The 11,857-nt window shown below is 59.0% G+C and overlaps 1 protein-coding gene across 4 annotated transcripts in view; it reads left to right on the top strand.

Annotated features, from left to right (window-relative positions):
* Positions 1–501: 501 nt before the first annotated feature.
* The window catches only part of GTF2IRD1 (GTF2I repeat domain containing 1), a 117,649-nt gene continuing 106,293 nt past the window's right edge, over positions 502–11,857 (top strand). For all 4 annotated transcript variants that reach the window (XM_065924807.1, XM_065924805.1, XM_065924806.1 and 1 more), the window contains exon 1: positions 502–647. The gene's annotated coding sequence lies outside the window, so the exon portion shown is untranslated. The remainder of the gene's footprint in view (positions 648–11,857) is intronic.

Here is an 11,857-nt window from a genome sequence, read left to right as displayed (position 1 = left end):
GGCGGGGGTGAGGAGGGGGGTCTCCGGGGACGAGTCCTGGCTTTCTAATCCGTCCCGGCGGTGGGGCGCTGGGGAGGCGGAGGGGCGCCGCGGGCAGCCAGGGGGCGCCGGGGCCGCCCCTCCCGCGGGCCCCCCTGGCGGCGGGCGCTGGGGCGGCGCGCGCTCTGGGCGCCCGGCGCGGGGCGGGGGGCGCGGCGCTCCCCCCGCGGTGCCCAGGCCGGGGCGCGGGGCGGGCTAATCCCGTATGTAAATGGCAGCCAATGGAGGGTGGTGTTGCGCGGGGCTGGGATTAGGGCCGGGGCGAATGGCTGGCAATCTTACTGGGATTACAGAACAAAGAGCCTCCCTGCGCTCCCGCTCTCGGCTCGGCTCCCCGCGCCGCGCCCCGCCCTCCGCCGCAGCCCGCGCCGGGGGTGGGGGCCGCCGAGCGCCAGCCCCCCGGCCGGCCCGAGAGCCCCCGCCGGGCCCCCTCCCCGCCCCGCGCCCCGCTCGCCTCCCGCCCGCCCCCGCCGCCGCTCCGCGCCTCCCTCCGCCTCTCCTTCCCCCATTCTCCCGGATTAATTAAGGAGGCAGCGGCAGGAGGCTGAGTCCTGGCCGCGGGCCGGGGCCGGGGCGCCGCTGGCAGGAGCGCTTGAGGATCCTCCAAGGTAGGAGAAACTTTTGCGGGGGGTGGGGGGGAGGGCGGGCGCCGAGGCCCTTCTCCCCCTCTCCTGCCACCCTCGGCGGGGGGGCCCGCCCCTCCCCCTCCAGGTGTTCCAGAATCTGGGTCCGGCTTTTGGGTGCCTCGGGAGGCACGTGACCGGGATTATAATTCGGGCCGAGGGCGGGGAGGGACGGCCGCCCCCACCTGCCGAGAGGGGGAGCCGGGAGCTGTCACCGCCGCCGCCCCCGCCCCCCCCACTCCCGGGCCCTTCCGGAGGTGGGGGGCCACCCCGGACGGGCAGCGGGCGCCCGCAGGCTGCTGCAGTTGGCGAATGAGGTCAGTTGTGCTGTCCGGGCGGCGGCGGGCGCCAGTGTGGGAGCCGAGGGGGGCTGGGCAGGCCGCGGCCCCCGCCCCCCCAACTCCCCCCACCTCCGCCTTGCTGGGGCCGGGCCGGTCTCCAGGCCGGCGCACCCCCCACCCCACTCACAGGCTGAGTCCCACACAGCCAGTACTGCCCCAACACAGTGGTTCCTGCTGGGGTCCCTGGGGAGGGGGGCCGGCCTGTGTGGTGGCCGCCGGGCTCCTGAAGGATGCAAGGGAAGGAGGCTCAGAGGCTGGCAGTAGGGGGGCCACAGAGGTTTCAGAGGAGCAAGCTGGGGATGCCCTGTCTGTGGGTGGTCTCTGAGTTTCCGCAGATGGGTGGGGAGGCCCGTGGAGCCGGCCACGGAATGCTTGATGCCTCCCCACTGCCACCATCCTGAGTCTCCGGGAATGAAGCGTCCTGGGTGCCCCAGCCCCAGCCTGTGGGCAGCAAGAGGGAAGGTTCCCTGGCCTGGGCCCAGGACGAGAGGGACGTGCCTCTGAGAGTTCTGCCCTCCTGGCCTCGCTGGAGCGGGGCTCAAGCCCTGGACATCCGGCCCTGGGACTTGGGCTCCCAGAGCTAGACCTGAGGTGGGAGGCTCCCGGGTCCCGGTCCCAGCCCGAGTGAGGGGCCCGGCATGTAGGGGTCCCCTTTGCCGGGTCTCGCGTGGGGTATGGTGCTGGTGAGGTGGGCAGGCCTGGACAGCTTCTCGAGGAGTGGGCATTTGAGGGGACTCCTCTTCCTGCTCACGGCAGAAGGAAGGGGTGGCCACAAGCCGCCCTGACCCTGCTGGCCCTCGTCTCCCTCTCGAGTTCGGTTGCACCCGTGGTGAGGACTGCTGCTCCCCGCTACTGACCCGGGCCCTCGGGACTGGGGAGGTGCCTCCGAGCAACCCATTTATTTCAGCAGCGTCATTCCCAAAGGGAAAGGGCATAAGCATCGATTATTTATTCAGAGTGAGAGGGAGGCAGTGGTGGCAGGCAGGCTGGTGGTTGCTGGCAGGGAGGAGCCAGGCACAAGGGCAGCAAGGTTGGGGGCATCAGGTCAGGAGCAGGGGCCCAGGAGGGTGGAAGTCACCCTCTGCCTTCTTCTGAACAGGGACCTGTGGACCAAGGGACAGGCCTGGTTGCAAGAAGACGGGATGTCAGAACCCCCAACCTGCTTTTGGGATGTGGGGAGCTTCAGACCACACCCCATCCCGTAGCCTGCTCTGAGGGTGACCTAGAAAGTTGTGACTCTGACTCAGAGGGTCCCAGAGGACCCCAGCGGAGGAGACGAGGGTGCCCGCTTGTTCAAAATGTGGGAGGACCTGGGGAGAAAGGTTGCAAAACTGGGTCTGGAAGATAGCACTGGAGGGGCAGGCTTAACCTACTTAGGAGGACTGTTGTCTGGATGCCTGAGGAAGGGTCATGTATTTGCAAGTGTGCTTCGTTTGTTCATTTTAGGCAGCCGTGAGCTGCCTGCCAGTTGTCAGTATCTGATGCTTGCAAATAGTCAGGAAGGCAGACCTCATGATAGGGGTCCGGGAGGCACCTGTTTGTGCAGCCTCCCCGTCTCCTCGACAGCCGGGGTGTCCCCAGTTTGGTAACGGCCTGTTGTTGGAGACCCCAGGTGATGTGGGTGACAGCTTGGGGCTCTTGTGTCCTCAGCCTGACCTTGGAACCAAAGACCGTATCTGCTGGTCCACCCTCATTCTGGGTTCTGGTTCGGATCCTCTGGCTCTCGTCGGGGCCCCCACTGCCTCCTGGGCCCACTCTTTGAAAATTGTACCTTCCCTGAAAGGCCTTTGCTCCTGGTGCTCCTCTAAACCTCAGGGCTTCCTCCCTCCTGACGGGGCAAGGCTTCCTTGAAGGGCCCTCCCTGCTTAGGATGAAGGTGGGTAGGGGCTGTAGAATTTGCCTTTCTCTCCTCCTCTGTCAGAACTCAGCCAGCACTCATGTCCTTGGGCTGGAAACCTGCCTAGGAATGTCGCCAGGACTGGCCAAGGTGCGACCTCTGTGTCCCCATGACATCCTGTCCTTCCACATCCCAGTAGTGATCTCACTCAAGAATTACATGTCCCTGATGGTACGGGGACAGGACAGGGACCGAGGCTTGCTTTTGGCTCCGTGGTGCCTGGGTTATTGTTCAGTCGCTAAGTTGGTGTCCGAGTCTGTGTGGCCCCATGGGCTGCAGCACTGCCAAGCTCCCCTCTCCTCCACTATCTCCCGGAGTTTGCTCAGATTAATGTGCGTTGAGTCAGTGACGCTAACCATCTCATCCTCTGCCGCCCCCTTCTGTTTTTGCCTTCATTCTTTCCCAGCATTGGGGTGTTTTCCAAGGAGTCGGCTTTTCGCATCAGGTGGCCAAAGTGTTGGAGCTCCAGGGCTGCTCCCCAGATACTTACTGATTGAGTGAATGAATGAATGGATGAAATTCTGCCCCAGGGTCTGAATAGCTAAGCTGGCTCTCTCCTGTTGTTCCTGAATTCGCATCTCTGGGGTAGGTCCCCACAATGATGGGACCCTGAGGGTCTTTCCCTAAGCTCCCTGCCCCACATCCTCTGGGAGGTTCCTCTCCCCATTACCCCACACCTGAGCCTGGGGCTCTGCTCCTGGAATGTTCATGCAGTTTCTCTCGGTCCAGGCCGTCTGTGGGCATCTCTCTCTTTGATGCCTGGCGACCAGGGACACCGCCACATTTTTTGGGACAGACCAGCAGTGTGCGCCCAGCTCCAGGGGGCCTCTGGAGGCCTCGGGGGGCACCGGGAGAAGGACTTGCAGGGTTAATTCACTAGTCCTGGCGAGCAGAGTGGGACCGAGGACCTAGGGCTCAGGATCTCCCGGGGGGTGTGGGGCCCGTGAGATCCAAACCCTATGAAGACCAGAAGGTGGAAGGATTGTTTTCTGTGGGAAAGGTGAAGGAGATGGACCTGGTCAGAAAACAGAGGCAGGTCACACCGTTGGTGACAGGGTGACAAGAGAGACTTCTGGGTGTAAGGGTTGAGTTGTCCAGGCGAGTCCCAAGGGGATCCAGCTTCGATGGGCACACAGGTTCCTCATCGGCAGGGATGTCTGGCTGGGACCATCTCACTGGGTCACTAGTTTGTCATTTCAAGTGTTTTTTTTTTGCATTTGTGGCTTTCCCACATAGTACGTGGGATCTTAGTTCCCTGACCAGGGATCCAACTCTCACCCTTTGCATTGGAAGCCCAGAGTCTTAACCACTGGACCACCAGGGAATTGATATTTTGTCATTTAAGCTGCAGTGCCATGGGTTGTGTCTGATGACAGCAAAAGGGCTCAGAGCCCTGGGGGAGGATGGCATCCAGGGCACCGCCGTTGTCCACTTTGGGGCGAGTTAGGTGTCCTGAATGAGCTTGGGGAGGCTGTGCTTTGTCCAGGGGCTGGCTGGGGGTGACCACTGGGGGTGTGTCAGGCAGGCACCAAAACTCCATTCCAGACACCCTTCCTCTTGGTCCCGAGCTGGGCCTGGCTGCCCCAGAGCTATTTGTGTGCCCACCTGTCTCCCTCCTTCAGGACCACCTGCTCCGGGTGGCCCGATTTAGCCAGTTAAAATAGGGACGTCCGGTTAAATTTGGATTTTGGTTAACTGATGGATAGTGCCGTGTGGGGGTTATGTGCGTCTGTGCTAAATCATTTCAGTCCTGTCTGAGTGTTTGTGACCCTATGGATCATAGCCTGCCAGGCTCCTCTTGTCCATGGGATTCTCCAGGCAAGAATACTGGAATGGGTTGCCCTGCCCTGCTCCAGGGGATCTTCCCAACCCAGGGATTGAACTTGCGTCTCTTACATCTTCTACATTGGTGCCTCCTGGGAAGCCCGTGGGGATTATAAATGACACTACAAATTTGCTTGTTTAGCTGAAGTGTAGACTGAACTGGTGGCCTTGTGTTTTATCTGGTCATTCTCCCCCTGCAGCCTCTGGGTGGTGAGACGATTGGGGATGGGGGGGCCGCGGGTGTGGTTGGGGCCTAGGTTTGGGGTCAGGATTCAACCTGAGGCTCCAGGGATGATCTAGAGTGAGGTTGAATCAGGTAGTGCTGCTTGTGATTTCCTCAGCTGTCCAGTCTGGAGTTTAAGGGTCCAGATCTATTAGACCTGGGTGGTGTGGGGGGGGGGGGCCGGAGCTCAGGGACCCCCAGTCTGGGAGGCCTTGTGTTTCAGAATCTTCTGTGCCATCGTGGTCCAGGCTGCTGCTGCTAAGTCGCTTCAGTTGTGTCTGACTCTGTGCGACCCCATAGACGGCAGCTCACCAGGCTCCCCTGTCCCCAGGATGGTCTAGGCAAGAATACTGGAGTGGGTTGCCGTTTCCTTCTCCAGAACTGTGGTCCATATGGGGTATTAAGCACAGGGAACTCTGCTTAGCATTGCATGGCAGCCTAGATGGGAGGAGAGTTTGAGAAAGAAAGTCTGCACCTCTGTGTGTGGCTGAATCACTTCACTATACACCGAGGCTAACACGGCATTGTTAATCAACATCGACCCCATGGATGTGAGTTTGAGCAAACTCTGGGAGATGATGAAGGGCAGGGAAGCCTGGAGTGCTACAGTCCATGGGGGTTGTGAAGAGTTGGACACACCTTAGTGACTGAACAACAGCAACTCTGATATAAAATAAAAAGTTTGAAAAATGAGAGTTTGTTGGGAGGAGCAGGAACTTGCTGGGGACACCCTATCAGACACCCAATTAGGATCTGTGGTCCCAAGATTCACAGAGCCAGCCCCGAGCACTGGGAGGCTGTTTCTCTGATGCTCCCCTGTCGAGCTTGGGGGGACTGTCTCTGGGGGGGCCCCCGCCACCAGTCTGGGCTGTGTGCTCATACATGAGATGGCAGTGATGCCCCCCATCTGCTGAAGCCCCAGGATGGCCCTGTGGGTTGGGTGGGGAGCTTGGTGGTACATGCTGGGGACTCTCCAGAGAGGTAGGTGGGTTACCCCAGGGAAGGTCCGAAGTGGAGATGGGGTGGGAAGCTGGAGGTGAGAGGCCACAGCCTGAGGGGTTGGGGTCCTGGGCAGCTTGTAGGTGCCCGGTCAGGCTGTGTGGCTGGGGGAGGAGGACCAGCTCTGAGCTGGGGACAGCCGGGCCATGTCCCTCCCTGGCCTGCAGCTGGAGGAGACCCTCCAGGCTGCTTCTCCCCTGGAGGCTTGGGCAGGGCCAAGCCGCTTTGCTGGTGGAATCTCAAGGTAGTTGTTGCTGAACCATGAAAAGACACAGGGATTCTTGGCCTTCGGAGGAGAAGAATGCAATCCGGGGCCGAGGTTGGATCGCTCAGAGCTTTTGTGTAATAAAGTTTTATTAAAGTATAAAGGAGATAGAGAAAGCTTCTGACATAGGCATCAGAAGTGGGCAGAAAGAGCACCCCCCTGCTAGCGTTAACAGTGGAGTCATATACTCTCCAATGAATCAAAAGAATGTCTGGAGGTTGTAAAGAGCTCACCAGACCTACTCCCATAATTTACATTTTAAGATAACAGGATTAGTCAGAAGGTTTAATCCAGAGACTGTCCTCAGGCAGGATACATTACGTTACATAATCCTTGTAAAGTGAAGTCTGCTCAGTCATATCCAACTCTTTGTGACCCCATGGACTATAGCCTACCAGGCTCCTCTGTCCATGGGATTTTCCAGGCAAGAATACTGGAGTGGGTTGCCATTTCCTTCTCCAGGAGATCTTCCTGATCCAGATATTGAAGCCGGGTCTTCCGCGTTGTAGGCAGACCCTTTACCATCTGAGCCAGCAGGGAAGTCCAGTCCTTGTAAAGACCTCACCAGACCTACTCCCATGATTTACATTGTAAGATAACAGGATTAGCCAGAAGGTTTAATCCAGAGACTGTCCTCAGGCAGGATACATTCTTCTTATATAATCCAAAGGAATGTAGAGGGGGAAAAAATTTGTCCTTTTTTCCTCCTTGAGAATTCCAGACCCCTCTCTCCGTGGGGACCCCTAGACTTCTTATCAACCTGCCTAGAAAATGACTCTCTCACTACTACCATATGGGGTGTGTGTATCTGTCCATCCATTCATTGGTCCCTCCGCAGGCTGGTGAGAAACTTGCAGAAGCATATGTCTCAGTTCCTGGCATCCAGCCCCAGGCTGGCACATAGGAAGGGCTCACCTCACATGTTACCATATATATTGTTGAGGGGGTGAGGAATAGCTGGTGAAAGGCCCAGGTCTCAAGGGTGCCGTCCAAGGAGCTCAACCGGTGTCTGCACTCACGTAGCCCAGCCCCTGTCAAGACATGGGACATTCCATCACCCTGCAAAAGTCCCCTCAAGCCTGTGCACCGGCGGCCCGCTCCTTTTCCCCAGCCCCTGGCAACCGCTGGCCGGGTTTCTGTGTGTATAGGTCTGCCTTTCCAGTGCATCACATACACGCCATCACACAGAAGCCTGCGTCTAGCTTCTTTCACTCTGCGTGATGCCTGGTCGGGGCACCCGGAGCCCGTCCTTTTGGTGGCTGAGTAGTATTCCACAGCACGGCTGCGGCACCGAGCCCTGCTGCTCTCCTGATGGAGATCAGGCCCTCCCAGCTTGCTGAGCCCTTAGCTGGCGTGGGGCCGCCCAGCGGAAGGCGCGCCTTTTCCATCGTGTTCACAGAGGTGCCCCATCCGCGTCCCCACCCCCACTGAGAGCAGACCCTGAGCCAGGACCGCTGCACCCTTCTGTCCGCAGAGCTGGAATTTCATCCTCCGTTTCTGGTGACTTGCACAGGAGGCTCCCGATGAAATTACACCTGCCCGCAGCCGCCCTCAGGGCTGCGGGCCTCCACCCTCCCGCCGTGCAGGTGGGCTCGGGAACAGGATGCTCCGGGTGGGGGCAGAGGGCGGGTGGTGTCTCAGCCATCTCCCCAGGGAGATGTGCCCCCCTCCCCAGGGAGCCTGGGAGTCCCTGGCCGTGAGTCCCTGGTCTCCACTTCTGCGGCTGTATAGTTTGGGATGCATATTCTGTGTTTTCCTGAAACAAGGGGGTAGGGAAGGAGGGTGAACAGGAGCATGATTTAGGATCAAACAATAGGGTTGTGAAGGAGACCTCGGTTTGATTCCTGGGTCGAAACAATCCCCTGGCGAAGGGATAGGCTACCCACTCCAGTATTTTTGGGCTTCCCTGATGGCTCAGCTGGTAAAGAATCTGCCTGCAATGTGGGAGACCTGGGTTCGATCCCTGGATTGGGAAGATCCCCTGGAAGAGGGAAAGGCTACCCGCTTCAGTATTCTGGCCTGGAGAATTCCACAGACTGTATAGTCCATGGGGTTGCAAAGAGTCAGACCCGACTGAGTGACTTTCACTTTCGACGGGGCTGTGTGACCTCCGGTGAGTTACCCTGTGTCTCTGTGCTTTGGCGTGGTCATCTATGAACAAGAGAACAGCACGTGGTTTCCAGGGCGAGTGTGAAACTCAGCTGGGGTCCCACAAGCCCCTGAACTTCCCCGGAGCCCAGGAGGGCACGAGACCCCATCCAGGGGACAGAGGTGGGGACGTGTGGGCCTCCAGTGTCCAACTCTGTGCTGGGGCCACTTCTGTTCAAGTTACCTGTTAAAAAGGTTGAAAGATTCAGTTTCAAAAAAATCGCTCAGTTGCATCTGACTCTCTGCGACCCCAAAGACTGCCTGCCAGGCTTCTCTGTCCATGGGATTCTCAGGCAAGAATACTGGAGTGGGTTGCTATTTCCTTCTCCAGGAGATCTTCCCGACCCAGGAGAAGAGCTACCTGTCGGGGCCCTAAATAAAGCTTGTTTGACAAACAGCTGAGGTCCATGGCTGGCCATGGCCGCTCTCCTGAATCCTCGCATGGGCAGCGGCACTGAGATTTTGGTTGGTCGCAGACTAGTCAGGCCGATTCCAGGTCTGCTGCCTGCCCACTGTGTGTGGCTTGGACGGCTGCCTAGCCGGCCGAGCCTCAGTTTGTCCCTCTAGGAAATGGACACAGTGCTGCCTGTGGGCTCACGCGTGGCAGCGCCTGAGTGAAGCATGTACCCAGTAGGAGCTTGGGGGTGCCCCAGGGGTCATGGCTTCCTAAGGGAGGGGAGCACCGTGGGCGACAGCGGCATGAGATTTGGAGGTTTTAACGTCGTTTCTTGTGAGGAGGTCGTGGACTTTTCCTGATGAGCCGGCTGCCCCCGCCCTCCCACCATTGCCCCTTCCTTCCTCTGTGTTCTCAGAGGCTAGAGGCACCCTTGGGCTGTTCTTGGTGCAGAAGAGTTCTCGGGTGGCCCTGGGTGGCTCTCTGGAGCAGGCAGGACCCCTGCCCGCCCACCCAGCCAGCGGGCTCCAAGGTGGTCCTTTCGGGCTCCGAGGGGGTCTTGTGACGAGGCCAGCTGGTGTTTCATGTTGATCCAGGAGCTGGTTTTTCAGGTGTGGCTGCTTTCAGCAGAGAGGCCCAGCTCCGGAGAGGTAGGGCCTTTGGGAGGGAGCTGGTTGCCCCTGTTCTCCATGTGTACCTGGCTTCCAGCTGGGGGTGCAGCCCTCCGGGCAGGTGAGCTAACCACATCTTCCCTCTGATGCTGGTCCACCGCCCACCCGCCTGGGGCCAGTCGCTGCCCAAGACGCTCCGTTCTCAGCCCATCCAGGAGAGAGGTGCTCTTGCTTGTCCTGGATGGGAGACCAGTGCCCCTCCTTGGGGGTGGGCTCCTTTTGCTATTCCAGAGCTTCCCCTCTTTCCAGCAGGGTGCCTTTGAAACCAGACAGGCAAGGGTTCGAGTCCCACTTCTACCCCCAGCCAGCTGTGTGGCTTCAGGCAAGGACTTTACCTCTCTGAGCCTCATCTGAGCAGAGGAGCGTGCTTGCCCCTGCCTGGCGGGGTTCTTGGGAGGTCTGCATGTTCAGTTGGGGGAAGCTGGTCCTCATCCCAGAGAAGTGTTTTTTCCACCTGTCAGATCTTGGTCCTAGAGGCTGGCCCTTGGAGAGCCCCAGGCCTGCCCCAAGAGGAGCTGGACACCACCGTTCGGTTCTGCTCTTAGCTGCTCTGCCCATGGAGCATGGGCGGTGCTGTGCCTGAGTTTGTGCAAGCTGGGGAAAGCCCAGAGGCAGAAGTGCTTAGTCCCCGCGGCCAGTCCCCCCTCAGCCCCTTGGAGTGGGTGATCAGGCTTCCCAGATGCCAAGCCCTACCTCGGTGCTGGGCTGCCCAGGGGTATGGGCCCTGTGGCTGGGTTTTGGAGACACGCCTACGCCCCAACTTGCTGAGGGCAGCCTGCAGGAGGTGACCGGAAGGCAGGTGGGATTCTGACCCAGGAGTAGGCTGGGGTGGGGATCGGGGGTGGGGAGTGAGCGGTGCAAGAAGGGGTCCAGAGATGGGAAGTGGGACTCCAGATGTGGCAAGACCTTCCTTGGGGAGCCGCGGGACCTCATTTCAAGCGAGGACCTTCATCGGATCGCCTCCCTCCATGCCAGGCCCCGCCTCTTTCTGTGATGGCCATGCTGAGCTCCGTCGTTTTCTAGAACACAGTGCGTTCCAGCTTGCTTCCCGGTGTGCTGTTGCTTCTCCTTGGAACACGTTTTTCTGCTGCCCGTCCATCTCTCTGGGCTCATTCTCGCAGGTCCCAGCTTGAATGTCACCTCCCTCTAGAAGCCCTCCTCCGTGATACCTCCTCCCAAGTCTGTGTTAGGCGCCCCTGCGCTGCATTCCTACCGCCCAGCCCTCCTCACCTGCTGTCTCCCAGCTGCCCTTGTACACTTGTCTGTCCCCCTCCAAGGGGTCAGGGCCATGCTACCTCGTCCCTCTGCACCCCTGCCCCCCGCTTCCCCTGCTTGACACAGCGAGTGTCCTGCACCAACTTGTCAAGCATTGAATTAGAAGCAAGCTGGGTGCTTGGACATTCAGGGCAGAGCCTTGGAAGGGCAAGGGGCTTTTCTGCCCTTCAATCACAGCTCTCACTGGCCCACCCCACCCTCCCCAGTTGCTGCCTCTGCCGGCCTGGCTGTGATTCTCAGAGGCATCTAGAGGGTGATGGTGGTGGGGTGGAGGGGGGCATCTTGTCTCCCTGGGCCGGGTGCAGCCCAGTTTGGAGGGGGTTCCCCGCTCCGTGAAGGGCAGGTGGTGTGTGTGGAGAGCACACAAGTGTGAAGCCTCAGAACAGTTAATCCCCTGGGCTATTTAGACACACGCTTTTGTGCGTGCACGTGTGTGTGCGTGTGTGCATGGCTGTGCGGTGATCCAGAGGCTGTGGCTGGTGACCGTGCCCAGTAACTTGACGTTTGGCTGAATCCTGACCACCAGCTTTGGACACCGGCTGCCCAGTGTGTGCCCCCCGCCCCCGGTCCAGCGGGTGGCCCAGGGGACAGACCATCAGTTAGGAGCGTGTTTGGCTCCAGAATATAGAAGACCCGAGTGTAGAGGCATAAACCGCTGAAGGAGGGGTTTGGGCCTTCCTTGGTGGTTCAGTGGCTAGGACTCCATGCTCTCAGTGCAGGGGGCCCGGGTTTGATCCCTGATCAGGGAACCTGATCCTATATGCTGCAGTGAAGGTTGGAGATCTCATGTCTGCCAGCTACAATCTGGTGCAGTCAGATAAATAAATAAAAATAAATAGTTTTAAAAAAAGGAGTTTATGTACTCTCCCCAAGAAAAAGCCTGTAAGTTGGTCCTCAGAGCCTTGACTAGGGGCTCAGCCATGCCTTCGGGGACTTTGTTCTTTTCTTCTCTAGCATGCTGGGTTTTTCTTTTAGTTTATTTGAAAATTATTTCCTTTAACACTTCAGGACTTCCTTGGTGGTCCAGTGGGTAAGACTCCAAGCTTCTAGTGCAGGGGACACCGGTTTGATCCTTGATTGGGGAACTGAGAACCCACATGCCACACAACATGGCCAAAAAAAAGTAAAACGTACACTTCAGTGTGTTTTCGTATATTC

Source organism: Muntiacus reevesi, chromosome 2 (genome assembly GCF_963930625.1).
Source record: "Muntiacus reevesi chromosome 2, mMunRee1.1, whole genome shotgun sequence".
NCBI lineage: Eukaryota > Metazoa > Chordata > Mammalia > Artiodactyla > Cervidae > Muntiacus > Muntiacus reevesi.
This window is presented reverse-complemented; position numbering and strand designations above follow the sequence as displayed.